Source organism: Anser brachyrhynchus (assembly GCF_964034855.1).
Source record: "Anser brachyrhynchus genome assembly, chromosome: 1".
Classification (NCBI taxonomy): domain Eukaryota; kingdom Metazoa; phylum Chordata; class Aves; order Anseriformes; family Anatidae; genus Anser; species Anser brachyrhynchus.
Window position 1 is genome coordinate 204,637,784 of NC_137694.1, and position 20,921 is coordinate 204,658,704.

The following is a 20,921-nucleotide window of genomic DNA, read 5'->3' on the forward strand; positions in this document are numbered from 1 at the left end:
CAGTACATTGCTTCTTTCTTCTTTCACCAGCTCACTGGTGGCCCTACAAGAGAGATGCTGCCTTAGTGAACAGAGAGAGAAATGCCTCTTCCTGACAGGGCGGCTCCCGATACATTCCCTGTCAGCACTGGCGGCCATTTTGAAGTTCTGTTTTCCCCCCGAGCCACAAGCTGGCTGAGGCCTTGGGCTGTTCCCAGCATGGCTGTCAGTGATGGCGGGCGGCTTCTAGACCCAAGTGGCCTTTCTTTTACTTCGTACTGAAGGAAACCTTGCAGCGAGAGTGGCTTCGCTGGCTTCCGAAACAGGGCCTCCAGCCCAAGGAGAAGCCACTTCTTCTTCCTCTGGTGCTGCTGCTTGAGCAAGAGCGGCTTCACTGGCTTCTCCCACAGGGTCAGCAGCTCAGGGAGAATCCACGTCTCCTTCTCCTGGTGCTGCTTCTGCTGTGAGAGGGCCTTTGCTGGTCTCCCCCACAGGACCTCCAGCTAAAGCAGATGCTGAAGATTCACAGTCTACAGGCTCTGCTGTTAGAGGAATCACCCTGTGCCCTGTGGCCGAGGGAGCAGTTGGTGCCTTGATCGTGGCTCCCTGGATGATGGCTACAGAATGGAGTAGGACTGCAGAGACAATGATCTGGGCTGTTTCATACAGATATTCATCAGAGACACTGGAGGCATTTTGGCCATGTCCCTGGCTCTCAACCATCGCCAACGTGCTGTGCTCACTGGGGATGGGACAGGCTGATGGCTTTGAGTCTCGAGACACTGGAATGGGGGGAGGCGCTCTGTTCCCCTCATCTTCAAAAGCAGGGGCTGATGGAGGACTTGCTGGCCTGCTCTCCGCCGGTACTGTTGCAGTGAGAGGCGTGCTGTGCCTCCCTTCCCCTGGACCTTCTGCCAGGGGAGCAGCTGGTGGTGCAGTGTCCGTGGGCTCCAATGAGCCAAGAGAGGCGCTTGTTGGTTGTTCTGCTACTTCTACTGCAGCCTCCCTGTCCACACTGCTGAATGAGCTGCCCTCTTCCTGGGGAAAGGGCTGTGGTTCCTGGAAGAGGCTGGGGAACCTGGGGTTGATCTAGGAGTCGAAGATGATAATTTCTTCCTCTTCATCCCATCCCAAAGGACCGCTTTCTTTCCTGCCCTGGCTTGTTCCCTCGTTGCCGCTCCCCTACCTGGATTTGACATTTTGCTCTCTGTGTTGCCCTTGCTTCTCACCTCGGCCTGGACTGGCTGGTATAGGGGCTCAGCTGGCAGCCGTTGTTCCTGAACTTGCCTGGTGATGATGCCCTGGCAGAGCAGTCGTCACCTGCTGTCCATGTGTTTCTGGACTTCGACTGCTCTTGTTGGTGTCACTTTGCAACCTGCGTGTGCCAGGCCCCCCAGTGCTGCCAGTCGTTTGCCGTGTTCCCAGCTTTTAGCCATCGTCTTCGCCAGGACTTCAAACACGAGGGACTGTGCTGTGTCCCACAGTGCTGTGAAAGAGTCTGTGGGGCTGTGTGGGGCAGGGTGCTCACTCTTCTCAAATTCTGGGGCACTGCTGTGGGAAGAGGTGGTGTCCTGTGGCCTTTGATCCTGGGACGTCTGTCCAAGGGAGAAAGCATTGCCTCCCTCATGGCTCCCTCGTTGCAGGCAATGGCATTGCTAATGGCACTGAGGACGAAGATGTTTACTTGGTCTTCCATTTCTTTGGCAGGGGCTGCAGGGCTGTTTTTTGCACGGTGCTGACTCTTCTTCAAATTTTGGGGCACTGATGTGACGAGAGGTGATGTCCTGTGGCCTCTGCTTGTAAGTCCTCTGCCCAGGGCAAAAGCCTTGCCTCCCTCATAGATTCCTCGTTGCAGGCTACGGCACTGCTAATGCCCCTGGAGATGAAGGCCTTTACTGGGTCTTCTATGTCCTTGGCAGTGGCTGCAGGGCTTTTTTTTGGACGAGTGCTGACTCTTCTTCAAATTTTCGGGCACTGCTGTGAGGAGAGGTGATGTTTTGCAGCCTTTGCTCCTGGGGCCTCTGTCCAAGGGAGAAAGCGTTGCCTCCCTTATAGGTCTCTCGTTGCGGGCTATTGCATTGCTAAAGACACGGGAGACTAAGGCTTTTACCTGGTCTTCCATTTCTCTGGCACGTTCTGCAGGGCTGTTTTTGGCAGGGTGATGACTCTTCTTCAAATTTTGGGGCACTGTTGTTAGGAGAGGTGGTGTTGTGTGGCCTTTGCTCCTGGGACCTCTGCACAAAGCAGAAAGCTTTGGCTGCCTCGTGGCTCCCTCGTTGCAGGCTATGGCATTGCTAATGCCCCTGGAGACGGAGGCCTTTACTTGGCCTTCCATGTCCTCGGCAGGAGCTGCAGGGCTGCGTGGGGCAGGGTGCTAACTCTTCTTCCAATTTTGGGACATTGCTGTGCTGAGAGGTGGTGAGCGGTGGCTTTTGGCCCCGGGTTGCTCAGCTCACTGGTGGCCCTACAAGAGAGATGCTGCCTTAGTGAACAGAGATCGGAACGCCTCTCCCTGACTGGGCAGCTCCCGACCCATCCTCTGACAGCCCTGGCTGCCAGTTTGCAGTTCTGGTTTCCCGCTGTGCCACAAGCTGGCTGAGGCCTTGGGCTGTCCCCAGCCTGGCCGTCAGTGATGGCGGGCGACCTAGACCCAAGAGACCTTTCCTTTCCTTCGTACTGAAGGAAACCTTGCAGCGAGAGTGGCTTCGTGGCTTCCCACACAGGGCCTCCAGCCCAGGGAGAAGCCACTTCTTCTTCCTCTGGTGCTGCTGCTTGAGCAAGAGGGGCTTCATTGGCCTTCCCAGGAGGGCCTCCAGCTAAAGCAGATGCTGAGGATATAGACGCTGCAGGCTCTGCTGTGGAAGGAGGCACCCTGGGCCCTGTGGCCGAGGGAGATTTGTTGCCTTGCTCGTGGTTCCCTGGCTCGTGGCTACAGCATGGTGTAGGACTGCAGAGACGATGATCTGGGCTGTCATAAAGGTCTTCGTCACAGGCACTGCAGGCATGTTGGTCGCTTCCCTGGGTCTCAGCCATTGCCGCAGTGCTGTGCTCGCTGGGGAGGGGACAGGCTGATGGCTTTGAGTCCTGAGACACTGGTGTGGGGGGAGGCGCTCTGTAGCCCTCACCTTCTCAAGCAGGGGCTAACGGAGGACCTGCTGGCCTGCTCTCTGCCAGTTTTATTCCCGTGAGAGGCGTGCCGTACCTCTCTTCCCCTGGACATTCAGCCACGGAAGCAGCTGACGGTGCAGTGTCCGTGGGCTCCAGTGAGCCAAGAGAGGCGCTTGTCGGGTGTTCTGCTTCTTCTGCTGCAGCCTTGCAGTCTACGCTGCTGGGTGAACTGCCCTATGTGTGGGGAAAGGCCTGTGGGTCCTGGAAGAGGCTGGGGAGCCTGGGGTTGATCCAGGAGGTGAAGATGACCATTTCTTCCTCTTCATCCGAACCCACAGGACCACTTTCCTTCCTGCCCCAGCCCTGGCTTGTCGCCTTGTCGCCACTCCCCTGCCTGGGTTTGACATGTTGCTCTCTCTGTTGCCCTTGCTTCTCACCCCTGTCTGGGCTAGCTGGTGCCGGGTCTCTGCTTGCAGCCATTCTTCCTGCACATAGCTGGGGATCAGGCCCTGGCAGAGCAGTGGTCCACCTGCTCTCCGCGTCTGTCTGGACCCCGGCTGATCTTGTTGCTGTCACTGTGCACCCCGTGTGTGCCAGGTCCCCCAGTGCTCCAGCCAAGGCAGATGCTGAGGATGCAGAGTCTGCAGGCTCTGCAGTGGGAGGAGGCACCCTGGGTCCTGTGGCCAAGGGAGCAGTTGGTGCCTTGCTCGTGGCTCCCCGGCTCATGGCTACAGCTTGTCTTAGGACTGCGGAAACCAGGGTCCGGGCTGTTTCATGCAGATCTTCATCACAGGCACTGGAGGCATGTTGGGCACGTCCCTGGCTCTCAACCATCACTGCAGTGCTGTGCTCGATGGGAGTGGGGCAGGCTGATAGCTTTGACTCTTGAGCCCCACGTGTCTGGGGAGGCGCTCTGTAGCCCTCGTCTTCCAAAGCAGGGGCTGATGGACAACTTGCTGGCCTGCTCTCTGACGGTTGTGTTGCGGTGAGAGGCATGCCGTGCCTCTCTGCCAGGCAAGCAGGCGATGTTTCAGTGTCCAATGAGCCAAGAGAGGCACTTGTTGGGGGTTCTGCTTATTGTGCTGCAGCCTCCCTGTGCGCGCTCCTGGCTGAGCTGCCCTCTTCCTGGGGAAAGGCCTGTGGGTCCTCAAAGAGGCTGGGGAACCTGGGGTTGATCCAGGACTTGAAGATGACAATCTCTTCCTCTTCATCCGAACCCACAGGACCACTTTCCTTCCTGCCCTGGCCCTGGCTTGTCTCATCCTTGCCACTCCACTGCCTGGCTTTGATGTGTATCTGTCCCTGCTGCCCTTGCTTCTCACCTCGGCCTGGACTGGCTGGTATAGGGGCTCAGCTGGCAGCCGTTGTTCCTGAACTTGCCTGGTGATGATGCCCTGGCAGAGCAGTCGTCACCTGCTGTCCATGTGTTTCTGGACTTCGACTGCTCTTGTTGGTGTCACTTTGCAACCTGTGTGTGCCAGGCCCTCCAGTGCTGCCAGTCGTTTGCCGTGTTCCCAGCTTTTAGCCATCGTCTTCGCCAGGACTTCAAACACGAGGGACTGTGCTGTGTCCCACAGTGCTGTGAAAGAGTCTGTGGGGCTGTGTGGGGCAGGGTGCCGGCTCTTCTTCAAATTTTGAGGCACTGCTGTGAGGAGAGGTGGTGTTCTGCGTCCTTTGTTCCTGGGAGGTCTGCCCAAGGGACAAAGCCTTGCCCCTCACTGCCTTGTCCCTGTCACCAGAGATGCACGGAAGAGGTGGCAGAAGCTCTTGGTGGCTGTGGGCCTCTGTGCCCAATGCCTTTGCCCTTCCTGCAGCTGAAGATGCAGAGGCTGTTGCTTGTAGAGGGGGCAGCTTGCAAGTGACCCTTTCAGATGATAATGTCTGTGCTGCAGGCACTTGCTTGGGTGCTGCTGCCTGAGTCGCTGCCTGCCTTGGGAAAGGCGGCATGGCTGGCAGATGGATTATCTCCTCCTGCCGCACCCCACTGTGTGGCAGTGTCTTCATGTCTCACAGCTTCTCCATCTGCAAGAGAATCGAGGGGAAAGGCCAAGTTACTTTGGTCATTTCTGCCATTCCTCTCCACGTCCCTGTAGAAGTGCTTTTGTGAGCTGCCCTGCAGTGGCCCCATTCATGCCCTGGCAGCTGACCACGCACAGCGGGGCTCGGCTTGCCAGGGTAATGCCCTTCCTGTCTCCTCCTGCAAGTGCTGCCTGCTTGTCGGAGGCTGCCAGGGCTGCCAAAGATGTTGCATCAAACCTTCCTGGGGCTCCCGACTCTGTGTGGCAGCTGCCAGTGTGACGCACGCTCTCTGGGCACGACCGCACTGGCTGCCTGTCCGCATGGAGGGACGATGGAGACAGCTCCTGGTTGCGGACAGCCAGGTTGAATTAGGCCACGCTGCTCTTTGTGCCTCTGGGCACAGAAATGCCAGGGCCCTGTGGGCTTTGGCTGTCCTGGGGGTCGGCTCTTCATGGAGAAACCCCAGGTTTGGGAATAACTGCGTCCAGGCCGGAGGTGCTCAGGGCCAGCTGGCCGGCTTGCTCCAGAACCGTTCTCCTCATCCTGGTGCTCTCCGTGCCGTCCCGTCACGCTGCTGTCCCTGTCTCGCTCCCTGAGCCTCACCTGGCGCTGCTCCTGTACGCTCTGCTGCTGGAACAGGTTGTATTTGCTGGAACTGGTTGCCCAGAGGGGTTGTGGAGCCTCCATCCTTGGAGATCTTCAGAAGCAGAATCCTCGGAATTGTGCGTAAAGGTAGTCCTTTGGGGAGAAAGAAAAGGAATTGGAAAAACAACCCAAAAACTAGCGAAAAAGAAAAAAAAAAAAAAAAAGCAATGGTTAGATATTGTCTAATTGTCTGGCCTGAAAAGCCATTAAAAGGAACTTCACTATTTTGGCCACAATGCGGGTCTGATGGAAATTCCGGCTTTAAGTTTATATGTAAACAATAAGACTCCTTTTTTGGAGGAGGAATCAAGTTATGCTCCCTCTAATCCTAATATTGCACCGGAGGCAGCAGTAGCTGCACCAGCAAGGAAGTATATGTGTATGTGTTTGAGCCAAAGTATTGTTGTGAAGTGAGTGACTCCTCGAGGAACTCTGCCAGAGACAAAACAAAATAGTCTGGTTATTGTTCTAAGTGATATATCCTTGTAGCATGAATGAGAAGTTTAAGGGGCCTCTCTGCGTGATCGCGTGATTGTGCTGTGGGAGTGAGACGCAGCATCGCTGCGAAGCGAGCGCGGAGTTCCGATCCGTGAGAAGTCACTTCTTCTCGTGGAGCTGCTGCTGCAGTGAGAGGGGCTTTGCTTGTTTCTCCCACAGGGCCTGCAGCCAAGGCAGAGGCTGAGGAGGTACAGTCTACAGGCTCTGCTGTGGGAGGAGGCACCCTGTGCCCTGTGGCTGAGGGAGGAGTTGGATGAGCTGCACACTTCCTGGGGAAAGGCCTGTGAAGAGGACGCTGAAGCTGCTGCTTCAGAGAGAACAGCTTCCTTGGTGTCCCACGCAGGGCCTCCAGCCGAGGGAGAAGCCACTTCTCCTACTCGTGGTGCTGCTTCTGCACTGAGAGGGGCTTCACTGCTCTCCCCCACAGGGCCTCCAGCCAAGGCAGAGGCTGAGGGTGTACAGTCTACAGGCTCTGCTGTAGACAGTACATTGCTTCTTTCTTCTTTCACCAGCTCACTGGTGGCCCTACAAGAGAGATGCTGCCTTAGTGAACAGAGAGAGAAATGCCTCTTCCTGACAGGGCGGCTCCCGATACATTCCCTGTCAGCACTGGCGGCCATTTTGAAGTTCTGTTTTCCCCCCAAGCCACAAGCTGGCTGAGGCCTTGGGCTGTTCCCAGCATGGCTGTCAGTGATGGCGGGCGGCTTCTAGACCCAAGTGGCCTTTCTTTTACTTCGTACTGAAGGAAACCTTGCAGCGAGAGTGGCTTCGCTGGCTTCCGAAACAGGGCCTCCAGCCCAAGGAGAAGCCACTTCTTCTTCCTCTGGTGCTGCTGCTTGAGCAAGAGCGGCTTCACTGGCTTCTCCCACAGGGTCAGCAGCTCAGGGAGAATCCACGTCTCCTTCTCCTGGTGCTGCTTCTGCTGTGAGAGGGCCTTTGCTGGTCTCCCCCACAGGACCTCCAGCTAAAGCAGATGCTGAAGATTCACAGTCTACAGGCTCTGCTGTTAGAGGAATCACCCTGTGCCCTGTGGCCGAGGGAGCAGTTGGTGCCTTGATCGTGGCTCCCTGGATGATGGCTACAGAATGGAGTAGGACTGCAGAGACAATGATCTGGGCTGTTTCATACAGATATTCATCAGAGACACTGGAGGCATTTTGGCCATGTCCCTGGCTCTCAACCATCGCCAACGTGCTGTGCTCACTGGGGATGGGACAGGCTGATGGCTTTGAGTCTCGAGACACTGGAATGGGGGGAGGCGCTCTGTTCCCCTCATCTTCAAAAGCAGGGGCTGATGGAGGACTTGCTGGCCTGCTCTCCGCCGGTACTGTTGCAGTGAGAGGCGTGCTGTGCCTCCCTTCCCCTGGACCTTCTGCCAGGGGAGCAGCTGGTGGTGCAGTGTCCGTGGGCTCCAATGAGCCAAGAGAGGCGCTTGTTGGTTGTTCTGCTACTTCTACTGCAGCCTCCCTGTCCACACTGCTGAATGAGCTGCCATCTTCCTGGGGAAAGGGCTGTGGTTCCTGGAAGAGGCTGGGGAACCTGGGGTTGATCTAGGAGTCGAAGATGATAATTTCTTCCTCTTCATCCCATCCCAAAGGACCGCTTTCTTTCCTGCCCTGGCTTGTTCCCTCGTTGCCGCTCCCCTACCTGGATTTGACATTTTGCTCTCTGTGTTGCCTTTGCTTCTCACCTCGGCCTGGACTGGCTGGTATAGGGGCTCAGCTGGCAGCCGTTGTTCCTGAACTTGCCTGGTGATGATGCCCTGGCAGAGCAGTCGTCACCTGCTGTCCATGTGTTTCTGGACTTCGACTGCTCTTGTTGGTGTCACTTTGCAACCTGTGTGTGCCAGGCCCCCCAGTGCTGCCAGTCGTTTGCCGTGTTCCCAGCTTTTAGCCATCGTCTTCGCCAGGACTTCAAACACGAGGGACTGTGCTGTGTCCCACAGTGCTGTGAAAGAGTCTGTGGGGCTGTGTGGGGCAGGGTGCTCACTCTTCTCAAATTCTGGGGCACTGCTGTGGGAAGAGGTGGTGTCCTGTGGCCTTTGATCCTGGGACGTCTGTCCAAGGGAGAAAGCATTGCCTCCCTCATGGCTCCCTCGTTGCAGGCAATGGCATTGCTAATGGCACTGAGGACGAAGATGTTTACTTGGTCTTCCATTTCTTTGGCAGGGGCTGCAGGGCTGTTTTTTGCACGGTGCTGACTCTTCTTCAAATTTTGGGGCACTGATGTGACGAGAGGTGATGTCCTGTGGCCTCTGCTTGTAAGTCCTCTGCCCAGGGCAAAAGCCTTGCCTCCCTCATAGATTCCTCGTTGCAGGCTACGGCACTGCTAATGCCCCTGGAGATGAAGGCCTTTACTGGGTCTTCTATGTCCTTGGCAGTGGCTGCAGGGCTTTTTTTTGGACGAGTGCTGACTCTTCTTCAAATTTTCGGGCACTGCTGTGAGGAGAGGTGATGTTTTGCAGCCTTTGCTCCTGGGGCCTCTGTCCAAGGGAGAAAGCGTTGCCTCCCTTATAGGTCTCTCGTTGCGGGCTATTGCATTGCTAAAGACACGGGAGACTAAGGCTTTTACCTGGTCTTCCATTTCTCTGGCACGTTCTGCAGGGCTGTTTTTGGCAGGGTGATGACTCTTCTTCAAATTTTGGGGCACTGTTGTTAGGAGAGGTGGTGTTGTGTGGCCTTTGCTCCTGGGACCTCTGCACAAAGCAGAAAGCTTTGGCTGCCTCGTGGCTCCCTCGTTGCAGGCTATGGCATTGCTAATGCCCCTGGAGACGGAGGCCTTTACTTGGCCTTCCATGTCCTCGGCAGGAGCTGCAGGGCTGCGTGGGGCAGGGTGCTAACTCTTCTTCCAATTTTGGGACATTGCTGTGCTGAGAGGTGGTGAGCGGTGGCTTTTGGCCCCGGGTTGCTCAGCTCACTGGTGGCCCTACAAGAGAGATGCTGCCTTAGTGAACAGAGATCGGAACGCCTCTCCCTGACTGGGCAGCTCCCGACCCATCCTCTGACAGCCCTGGCTGCCAGTTTGCAGTTCTGGTTTCCCGCTGTGCCACAAGCTGGCTGAGGCCTTGGGCTGTCCCCAGCCTGGCCGTCAGTGATGGCGGGCGACCTAGACCCAAGAGACCTTTCCTTTCCTTCGTACTGAAGGAAACCTTGCAGCGAGAGTGGCTTCGTGGCTTCCCACACAGGGCCTCCAGCCCAGGGAGAAGCCACTTCTTCTTCCTCTGGTGCTGCTGCTTGAGCAAGAGGGGCTTCATTGGCCTTCCCAGGAGGGCCTCCAGCTAAAGCAGATGCTGAGGATATAGACGCTGCAGGCTCTGCTGTGGAAGGAGGCACCCTGGGCCCTGTGGCCGAGGGAGATTTGTTGCCTTGCTCGTGGTTCCCTGGCTCGTGGCTACAGCATGGTGTAGGACTGCAGAGACGATGATCTGGGCTGTCATAAAGGTCTTCGTCACAGGCACTGCAGGCATGTTGGTCGCTTCCCTGGGTCTCAGCCATTGCCGCAGTGCTGTGCTCGCTGGGGAGGGGACAGGCTGATGGCTTTGAGTCCTGAGACACTGGTGTGGGGGGAGGCGCTCTGTAGCCCTCACCTTCTCAAGCAGGGGCTAACGGAGGACCTGCTGGCCTGCTCTCTGCCAGTTTTATTCCCGTGAGAGGCGTGCCGTACCTCTCTTCCCCTGGACATTCAGCCACGGAAGCAGCTGACGGTGCAGTGTCCGTGGGCTCCAGTGAGCCAAGAGAGGCGCTTGTCGGGTGTTCTGCTTCTTCTGCTGCAGCCTTGCAGTCTACGCTGCTGGGTGAACTGCCCTATGTGTGGGGAAAGGCCTGTGGGTCCTGGAAGAGGCTGGGGAGCCTGGGGTTGATCCAGGAGGTGAAGATGACCATTTCTTCCTCTTCATCCGAACCCACAGGACCACTTTCCTTCCTGCCCCAGCCCTGGCTTGTCGCCTTGTCGCCACTCCCCTGCCTGGGTTTGACATGTTGCTCTCTCTGTTGCCCTTGCTTCTCACCCCTGTCTGGGCTAGCTGGTGCCGGGTCTCTGCTTGCAGCCATTCTTCCTGCACATAGCCGGGGATCAGGCCCTGGCAGAGCAGTGGTCCACCTGCTCTCCGCGTCTGTCTGGACCCCGGCTGATCTTGTTGCTGTCACTGTGCACCCCGTGTGTGCCAGGTCCCCCAGTGCTCCAGCCAAGGCAGATGCTGAGGATGCAGAGTCTGCAGGCTCTGCAGTGGGAGGAGGCACCCTGGGTCCTGTGGCCAAGGGAGCAGTTGGTGCCTTGCTCGTGGCTCCCCGGCTCATGGCTACAGCTTGTCTTAGGACTGCGGAAACCAGGGTCCGGGCTGTTTCATGCAGATCTTCATCACAGGCACTGGAGGCATGTTGGGCACGTCCCTGGCTCTCAACCATCACTGCAGTGCTGTGCTCGATGGGAGAGAGGCAGGCTGATAGCTTTGACTCTTGAGCCCCACGTGTCTGGGGAGGCGCTCTGTAGCCCTCGTCTTCCAAAGCAGGGGCTGATGGACAACTTGCTGGCCTGCTCTCTGACGGTTGTGTTGCGGTGAGAGGCATGCCGTGCCTCTCTGCCAGGCAAGCAGGCGATGTTTCAGTGTCCAATGAGCCAAGAGAGGCACTTGTTGGGGGTTCTGCTTATTGTGCTGCAGCCTCCCTGTGCGCGCTCCTGGCTGAGCTGCCCTCTTCCTGGGGAAAGGCCTGTGGGTCCTCAAAGAGGCTGGGGAACCTGGGGTTGATCCAGGACTTGAAGATGACAATCTCTTCCTCTTCATCCGAACCCACAGGACCACTTTCCTTCCTGCCCTGGCCCTGGCTTGTCTCATCCTTGCCACTCCACTGCCTGGCTTTGATGTGTATCTGTCCCTGCTGCCCTTGCTTCTCACCTCGGCCTGGACTGGCTGGTATAGGGGCTCAGCTGGCAGCCGTTGTTCCTGAACTTGCCTGGTGATGATGCCCTGGCAGAGCAGTCGTCACCTGCTGTCCATGTGTTTCTGGACTTCGACTGCTCTTGTTGGTGTCACTTTGCAACCTGTGTGTGCCAGGCCCCCCAGTGCTGCCAGTCGTTTGCCGTGTTCCCAGCTTTTAGCCATCGTCTTCGCCAGGACTTCAAACACGAGGGACTGTGCTGTGTCCCACAGTGCTGTGAAAGAGTCTGTGGGGCTGTGTGGGGCAGGGTGCCGGCTCTTCTTCAAATTTTGAGGCACTGCTGTGAGGAGAGGTGGTGTTCTGCGTCCTTTGTTCCTGGGAGGTCTGCCCAAGGGACAAAGCCTTGCCCCTCACTGCCTTGTCCCTGTCACCAGAGATGCACGGAAGAGGTGGCAGAAGCTCTTGGTGGCTGTGGGCCTCTGTGCCCAATGCCTTTGCCCTTCCTGCAGCTGAAGATGCAGAGGCTGTTGCTTGTAGAGGGGGCAGCTTGCAAGTGACCCTTTCAGATGATAATGTCTGTGCTGCAGGCACTTGCTTGGGTGCTGCTGCCTGAGTCGCTGCCTGCCTTGGGAAAGGCGGCATGGCTGGCAGATGGATTATCTCCTCCTGCCGCACCCCACTGTGTGGCAGTGTCTTCATGTCTCACAGCTTCTCCATCTGCAAGAGAATCGAGGGGAAAGGCCAAGTTACTTTGGTCATTTCTGCCATTCCTCTCCACGTCCCTGTAGAAGTGCTTTTGTGAGCTGCCCTGCAGTGGCCCCATTCATGCCCTGGCAGCTGACCACGCACAGCGGGGCTCGGCTTGCCAGGGTAATGCCCTTCCTGTCTCCTCCTGCAAGTGCTGCCTGCTCGTCGGAGGCTGCCAGGGCTGCCAAAGATGTTGCATCAAACCTTCCTGGGGCTCCCGACTCTGTGTGGCAGCTGCCAGTGTGACGCACGCTCTCTGGGCACGACCGCACTGGCTGCCTGTCCGCATGGAGGGACGATGGAGACAGCTCCTGGTTGCGGACAGCCAGGTTGAATTAGGCCACGCTGCTCTTTGTGCCTCTGGGCACAGAAATGCCAGGGCCCTGTGGGCTTTGGCTGTCCTGGGGGTCGGCTCTTCATGGAGAAACCCCAGGTTTGGGAATAACTGCGTCCAGGCCGGAGGTGCTCAGGGCCAGCTGGCCGGCTTGCTCCAGAACTGTTCTCCTCATCCTGGTGCTCTCCGTGCCGTCCCGTCACGCTGCTGTCCCTGTCTCGCTCCCTGAGCCTCACCTGGCGCTGCTCCTGTACGCTCTGCTGCTGGAACAGGTTGTATTTGCTGGAACTGGTTGCCCAGAGGGGTTGTGGAGCCTCCATCCTTGGAGATCTTCAGAAGCAGAATCCTCGGAATTGTGCGTAAAGGTAGTCCTTTGGGGAGAAAGAAAAGGAATTGGAAAAACAACCCAAAAACTAGCGAAAAAGAAAAAAAAAAAAAAAAAGCAATGGTTAGATATTGTCTAATTGTCTGGCCTGAAAAGCCATTAAAAGGAACTTCACTATTTTGGCCACAATGCGGGTCTGATGGAAATTCCGGCTTTAAGTTTATATGTAAACAATAAGACTCCTTTTTTGGAGGAGGAATCAAGTTATGCTCCCTCTAATCCTAATATTGCACCGGAGGCAGCAGTAGCTGCACCAGCAAGGAAGTATATGTGTATGTGTTTGAGCCAAAGTATTGTTGTGAAGTGAGTGACTCCTCGAGGAACTCTGCCAGAGACAAAACAAAATAGTCTGGTTATTGTTCTAAGTGATATATCCTTGTAGCATGAATGAGAAGTTTAAGGGGCCTCTCTGCGTGATCGCGTGATTGTGCTGTGGGAGTGAGACGCAGCATCGCTGCGAAGCGAGCGCGGAGTTCCGATCCGTGAGAAGTCACTTCTTCTCGTGGAGCTGCTGCTGCAGTGAGAGGGGCTTTGCTTGTTTCTCCCACAGGGCCTGCAGCCAAGGCAGAGGCTGAGGAGGTACAGTCTACAGGCTCTGCTGTGGGAGGAGGCACCCTGTGCCCTGTGGCTGAGGGAGGAGTTGGATGAGCTGCACACTTCCTGGGGAAAGGCCTGTGAAGAGGACGCTGAAGCTGCTGCTTCAGAGAGAACAGCTTCCTTGGTGTCCCACGCAGGGCCTCCAGCCGAGGGAGAAGCCACTTCTCCTACTCGTGGTGCTGCTTCTGCACTGAGAGGGGCTTCACTGCTCTCCCCCACAGGGCCTCCAGCCAAGGCAGAGGCTGAGGGTGTACAGTCTACAGGCTCTGCTGTAGACAGTACATTGCTTCTTTCTTCTTTCACCAGCTCACTGGTGGCCCTACAAGAGAGATGCTGCCTTAGTGAACAGAGAGAGAAATGCCTCTTCCTGACAGGGCGGCTCCCGATACATTCCCTGTCAGCACTGGCGGCCATTTTGAAGTTCTGTTTTCCCCCCGAGCCACAAGCTGGCTGAGGCCTTGGGCTGTTCCCAGCATGGCTGTCAGTGATGGCGGGCGGCTTCTAGACCCAAGTGGCCTTTCTTTTACTTCGTACTGAAGGAAACCTTGCAGCGAGAGTGGCTTCGCTGGCTTCCGAAACAGGGCCTCCAGCCCAAGGAGAAGCCACTTCTTCTTCCTCTGGTGCTGCTGCTTGAGCAAGAGCGGCTTCACTGGCTTCTCCCACAGGGTCAGCAGCTCAGGGAGAATCCACGTCTCCTTCTCCTGGTGCTGCTTCTGCTGTGAGAGGGCCTTTGCTGGTCTCCCCCACAGGACCTCCAGCTAAAGCAGATGCTGAAGATTCACAGTCTACAGGCTCTGCTGTTAGAGGAATCACCCTGTGCCCTGTGGCCGAGGGAGCAGTTGGTGCCTTGATCGTGGCTCCCTGGATGATGGCTACAGAATGGAGTAGGACTGCAGAGACAATGATCTGGGCTGTTTCATACAGATATTCATCAGAGACACTGGAGGCATTTTGGCCATGTCCCTGGCTCTCAACCATCGCCAACGTGCTGTGCTCACTGGGGATGGGACAGGCTGATGGCTTTGAGTCTCGAGACACTGGAATGGGGGGAGGCGCTCTGTTCCCCTCATCTTCAAAAGCAGGGGCTGATGGAGGACTTGCTGGCCTGCTCTCCGCCGGTACTGTTGCAGTGAGAGGCGTGCTGTGCCTCCCTTCCCCTGGACCTTCTGCCAGGGGAGCAGCTGGTGGTGCAGTGTCCGTGGGCTCCAATGAGCCAAGAGAGGCGCTTGTTGGTTGTTCTGCTACTTCTACTGCAGCCTCCCTGTCCACACTGCTGAATGAGCTGCCCTCTTCCTGGGGAAAGGGCTGTGGTTCCTGGAAGAGGCTGGGGAACCTGGGGTTGATCTAGGAGTCGAAGATGATAATTTCTTCCTCTTCATCCCATCCCAAAGGACCGCTTTCTTTCCTGCCCTGGCTTGTTCCCTCGTTGCCGCTCCCCTACCTGGATTTGACATTTTGCTCTCTGTGTTGCCCTTGCTTCTCACCTCGGCCTGGACTGGCTGGTATAGGGGCTCAGCTGGCAGCCGTTGTTCCTGAACTTGCCTGGTGATGATGCCCTGGCAGAGCAGTCGTCACCTGCTGTCCATGTGTTTCTGGACTTCGACTGCTCTTGTTGGTGTCACTTTGCAACCTGCGTGTGCCAGGCCCCCCAGTGCTGCCAGTCGTTTGCCGTGTTCCCAGCTTTTAGCCATCGTCTTCGCCAGGACTTCAAACACGAGGGACTGTGCTGTGTCCCACAGTGCTGTGAAAGAGTCTGTGGGGCTGTGTGGGGCAGGGTGCTCACTCTTCTCAAATTCTGGGGCACTGCTGTGGGAAGAGGTGGTGTCCTGTGGCCTTTGATCCTGGGACGTCTGTCCAAGGGAGAAAGCATTGCCTCCCTCATGGCTCCCTCGTTGCAGGCAATGGCATTGCTAATGGCACTGAGGACGAAGATGTTTACTTGGTCTTCCATTTCTTTGGCAGGGGCTGCAGGGCTGTTTTTTGCACGGTGCTGACTCTTCTTCAAATTTTGGGGCACTGATGTGACGAGAGGTGATGTCCTGTGGCCTCTGCTTGTAAGTCCTCTGCCCAGGGCAAAAGCCTTGCCTCCCTCATAGATTCCTCGTTGCAGGCTACGGCACTGCTAATGCCCCTGGAGATGAAGGCCTTTACTGGGTCTTCTATGTCCTTGGCAGTGGCTGCAGGGCTTTTTTTTGGACGAGTGCTGACTCTTCTTCAAATTTTCGGGCACTGCTGTGAGGAGAGGTGATGTTTTGCAGCCTTTGCTCCTGGGGCCTCTGTCCAAGGGAGAAAGCGTTGCCTCCCTTATAGGTCTCTCGTTGCGGGCTATTGCATTGCTAAAGACACGGGAGACTAAGGCTTTTACCTGGTCTTCCATTTCTCTGGCACGTTCTGCAGGGCTGTTTTTGGCAGGGTGATGACTCTTCTTCAAATTTTGGGGCACTGTTGTTAGGAGAGGTGGTGTTGTGTGGCCTTTGCTCCTGGGACCTCTGCACAAAGCAGAAAGCTTTGGCTGCCTCGTGGCTCCCTCGTTGCAGGCTATGGCATTGCTAATGCCCCTGGAGACGGAGGCCTTTACTTGGCCTTCCATGTCCTCGGCAGGAGCTGCAGGGCTGCGTGGGGCAGGGTGCTAACTCTTCTTCCAATTTTGGGACATTGCTGTGCTGAGAGGTGGTGAGCGGTGGCTTTTGGCCCCGGGTTGCTCAGCTCACTGGTGGCCCTACAAGAGAGATGCTGCCTTAGTGAACAGAGATCGGAACGCCTCTCCCTGACTGGGCAGCTCCCGACCCATCCTCTGACAGCCCTGGCTGCCAGTTTGCAGTTCTGGTTTCCCGCTGTGCCACAAGCTGGCTGAGGCCTTGGGCTGTCCCCAGCCTGGCCGTCAGTGATGGCGGGCGACCTAGACCCAAGAGACCTTTCCTTTCCTTCGTACTGAAGGAAACCTTGCAGCGAGAGTGGCTTCGTGGCTTCCCACACAGGGCCTCCAGCCCAGGGAGAAGCCACTTCTTCTTCCTCTGGTGCTGCTGCTTGAGCAAGAGGGGCTTCATTGGCCTTCCCAGGAGGGCCTCCAGCTAAAGCAGATGCTGAGGATATAGACGCTGCAGGCTCTGCTGTGGAAGGAGGCACCCTGGGCCCTGTGGCCGAGGGAGATTTGTTGCCTTGCTCGTGGTTCCCTGGCTCGTGGCTACAGCATGGTGTAGGACTGCAGAGACGATGATCTGGGCTGTCATAAAGGTCTTCGTCACAGGCACTGCAGGCATGTTGGTCGCTTCCCTGGGTCTCAGCCATTGCCGCAGTGCTGTGCTCGCTGGGGAGGGGACAGGCTGATGGCTTTGAGTCCTGAGACACTGGTGTGGGGGGAGGCGCTCTGTAGCCCTCACCTTCTCAAGCAGGGGCTAACGGAGGACCTGCTGGCCTGCTCTCTGCCAGTTTTATTCCCGTGAGAGGCGTGCCGTACCTCTCTTCCCCTGGACATTCAGCCACGGAAGCAGCTGACGGTGCAGTGTCCGTGGGCTCCAGTGAGCCAAGAGAGGCGCTTGTCGGGTGTTCTGCTTCTTCTGCTGCAGCCTTGCAGTCTACGCTGCTGGGTGAACTGCCCTATGTGTGGGGAAAGGCCTGTGGGTCCTGGAAGAGGCTGGGGAGCCTGGGGTTGATCCAGGAGGTGAAGATGACCATTTCTTCCTCTTCATCCGAACCCACAGGACCACTTTCCTTCCTGCCCCAGCCCTGGCTTGTCGCCTTGTCGCCACTCCCCTGCCTGGGTTTGACATGTTGCTCTCTCTGTTGCCCTTGCTTCTCACCCCTGTCTGGGCTAGCTGGTGCCGGGTCTCTGCTTGCAGCCATTCTTCCTGCACATAGCTGGGGATCAGGCCCTGGCAGAGCAGTGGTCCACCTGCTCTCCGCGTCTGTCTGGACCCCGGCTGATCTTGTTGCTGTCACTGTGCACCCCGTGTGTGCCAGGTCCCCCAGTGCTCCAGCCAAGGCAGATGCTGAGGATGCAGAGTCTGCAGGCTCTGCAGTGGGAGGAGGCACCCTGGGTCCTGTGGCCAAGGGAGCAGTTGGTGCCTTGCTCGTGGCTCCCCGGCTCATGGCTACAGCTTGTCTTAGGACTGCGGAAACCAGGGTCCGGGCTGTTTCATGCAGATCTTCATCACAGGCACTGGAGGCATGTTGGGCACGTCCCTGGCTCTCAACCATCACTGCAGTGCTGTGCTCGATGGGAGTGGGGCAGGCTGATAGCTTTGACTCTTGAGCCCCACGTGTCTGGGGAGGCGCTCTGTAGCCCTCGTCTTCCAAAGCAGGGGCTGATGGACAACTTGCTGGCCTGCTCTCTGACGGTTGTGTTGCGGTGAGAGGCATGCCGTGCCTCTCTGCCAGGCAAGCAGGCGATGTTTCAGTGTCCAATGAGCCAAGAGAGGCACTTGTTGGGGGTTCTGCTTATTGTGCTGCAGCCTCCCTGTGCGCGCTCCTGGCTGAGCTGCCCTCTTCCTGGGGAAAGGCCTGTGGGTCCTCAAAGAGGCTGGGGAACCTGGGGTTGATCCAGGACTTGAAGATGACAATCTCTTCCTCTTCATCCGAACCCACAGGACCACTTTCCTTCCTGCCCTGGCCCTGGCTTGTCTCATCCTTGCCACTCCACTGCCTGGCTTTGATGTGTATCTGTCCCTGCTGCCCTTGCTTCTCACCTCGGCCTGGACTGGCTGGTATAGGGGCTCAGCTGGCAGCCGTTGTTCCTGAACTTGCCTGGTGATGATGCCCTGGCAGAGCAGTCGTCACCTGCTGTCCATGTGTTTCTGGACTTCGACTGCTCTTGTTGGTGTCACTTTGCAACCTGTGTGTGCCAGGCCCTCCAGTGCTGCCAGTCGTTTGCCGTGTTCCCAGCTTTTAGCCATCGTCTTCGCCAGGACTTCAAACACGAGGGACTGTGCTGTGTCCCACAGTGCTGTGAAAGAGTCTGTGGGGCTGTGTGGGGCAGGGTGCCGGCTCTTCTTCAAATTTTGAGGCACTGCTGTGAGGAGAGGTGGTGTTCTGCGTCCTTTGTTCCTGGGAGGTCTGCCCAAGGGACAAAGCCTTGCCCCTCACTGCCTTGTCCCTGTCACCAGAGATGCACGGAAGAGGTGGCAGAAGCTCTTGGTGGCTGTGGGCCTCTGTGCCCAATGCCTTTGCCCTTCCTGCAGCTGAAGATGCAGAGGCTGTTGCTTGTAGAGGGGGCAGCTTGCAAGTGACCCTTTCAGATGATAATGTCTGTGCTGCAGGCACTTGCTTGGGTGCTGCTGCCTGAGTCGCTGCCTGCCTTGGGAAAGGCGGCATGGCTGGCAGATGGATTATCTCCTCCTGCCGCACCCCACTGTGTGGCAGTGTCTTCATGTCTCACAGCTTCTCCATCTGCAAGAGAATCGAGGGGAAAGGCCAAGTTACTTTGGTCATTTCTGCCATTCCTCTCCACGTCCCTGTAGAAGTGCTTTTGTGAGCTGCCCTGCAGTGGCCCCATTCATGCCCTGGCAGCTGACCACGCACAGCGGGGCTCGGCTTGCCAGGGTAATGCCCTTCCTGTCTCCTCCTGCAAGTGCTGCCTGCTCGTCGGAGGCTGCCAGGGCTGCCAAAGATGTTGCATCAAACCTTCCTGGGGCTCCCGACTCTGTGTGGCAGCTGCCAGTGTGACGCACGCTCTCTGGGCACGACCGCACTGGCTGCCTGTCCGCATGGAGGGACGATGGAGACAGCTCCTGGTTGCGGACAGCCAGGTTGAATTAGGCCACGCTGCTCTTTGTGCCTCTGGGCACAGAAATGCCAGGGCCCTGTGGGCTTTGGCTGTCCTGGGGGTCGGCTCTTCATGGAGAAACCCCAGGTTTGGGAATAACTGCGTCCAGGCCGGAGGTGCTCAGGGCCAGCTGGCCGGCTTGCTCCAGAACCGTTCTCCTCATCCTGGTGCTCTCCGTGCCGTCCCGTCACGCTGCTGTCCCTGTCTCGCTCCCTGAGCCTCACCTGGCGCTGCTCCTGTACACTCTGCTGCTGGAACAGGTTGTATTTGCTTGAACTGGTTGCCCAGAGGGGTTGTGGAGCCTCCATCCTTGGAGATCTTCAGAAGCAGAATCCTCGGAATTGTGCGTAAAGGTAGTCCTTTGGGGAGAAAGAAAAGGAATTGGAAAAACAACCCAAAAACTAGCGAAAAAGAAAAAAAAAAAAAAAAAAAGCAATGGTTAGATATTGTCTAATTGTCTGGCCTGAAAAGCCATTAAAAGGAACTTCACTATTTTGGCCACAATGCGGGTCTGATGGAAATTCCGGCTTTAAGTTTATATGTAAACAATAAGACTCCTTTTTTGGAGGAGGAATCAAGTTATGCTCCCTCTAATCCTAATATTGCACCGGAGGCAGCAGTAGCTGCACCAGCAAGGAAGTATATGTGTATGTGTTTGAGCCAAAGTATTGTTGTGAAGTGAGTGACTCCTCGAGGAACTCTGCCAGAGACAAAACAAAATAGTCTGGTTATTGTTCTAAGTGATATATCCTTGTAGCATGAATGAGAAGTTTAAGGGGCCTCTCTGCGTGATCGCGTGATTGTGCTGTGGGAGTGAGACGCAGCATCGCTGCGAAGCGAGCGCGGAGTTCCGATCCGTGAGAAGTCACTTCTTCTCGTGGAGCTGCTGCTGCAGTGAGAGGGGCTTTGCTTGTTTCTCCCACAGGGCCTGCAGCCAAGGCAGAGGCTGAGGAGGTACAGTCTACAGGCTCTGCTGTGGGAGGAGGCACCCTGTGCCCTGTGGCTGAGGGAGGAGTTGGATGAGCTGCACACTTCCTGGGGAAAGGCCTGTGAAGAGGACGCTGAAGCTGCTGCTTCAGAGAGAACAGCTTCCTTGGTGTCCCACGCAGGGCCTCCAGCCGAGGGAGAAGCCACTTCTCCTACTCGTGGTGCTGCTTCTGCACTGAGAGGGGCTTCACTGCTCTCCCCCACAGGGCCTCCAGCCAAGGCAGAGGCTGAGGGTGTACAGTCTACAGGCTCTGCTGTAGACAGTACATTGCTTCTTTCTTCTTTCACCAGCTCACTGGTGGCCCTACAAGAGAGATGCTGCCTTAGTGAACAGAGAGAGAAATGCCTCTTCCTGACAGGGCGGCTCCCGATACATTCCCTGTCAGCGCTGGCGGCCATTTTGAAGTTCTGTTTTCCCCCCGAGCCACAAGCTGGCTGAGGCCTTGGGCTGTTCCCAGCATGGCTGTCAGTGATGGCGGGCGGCTTCTAGACCCAAGTGGCCTTTCTTTTACTTCGTACTGAAGGAAACCTTGCAGCGAGAGTGGCTTCGCTGGCTTCCGAAACAGGGCCTCCAGCCCAAGGAGAAGCCACTTCTTCTTCCTCTGGTGCTGCTGCTTGAGCAAGAGCGGCTTCACTGGCTTCTCCCACAGGGTCAGCAGCTCAGGGAGAATCCACGTCTCCTTCTCCTGGTGCTGCTTCTGCTGTGAGAGGGCCTTTGCTGGTCTCCCCCACAGGACCTCCAGCTAAAGCAGATGCTGAAGATTCACAGTCTACAGGCTCTGCTGTTAGAGGAATCACCCTGTGCCCTGTGGCCGAGGGAGCAGTTGGTGCCTTGATCGTGGCTCCCTGGATGATGGCTACAGAATGGAGTAGGACTGCAGAGACAATGATCTGGGCTGTTTCATACAGATATTCATCAGAGACACTGGAGGCATTTTGGCCATGTCCCTGGCTCTCAACCATCGCCAACGTGCTGTGCTCACTGGG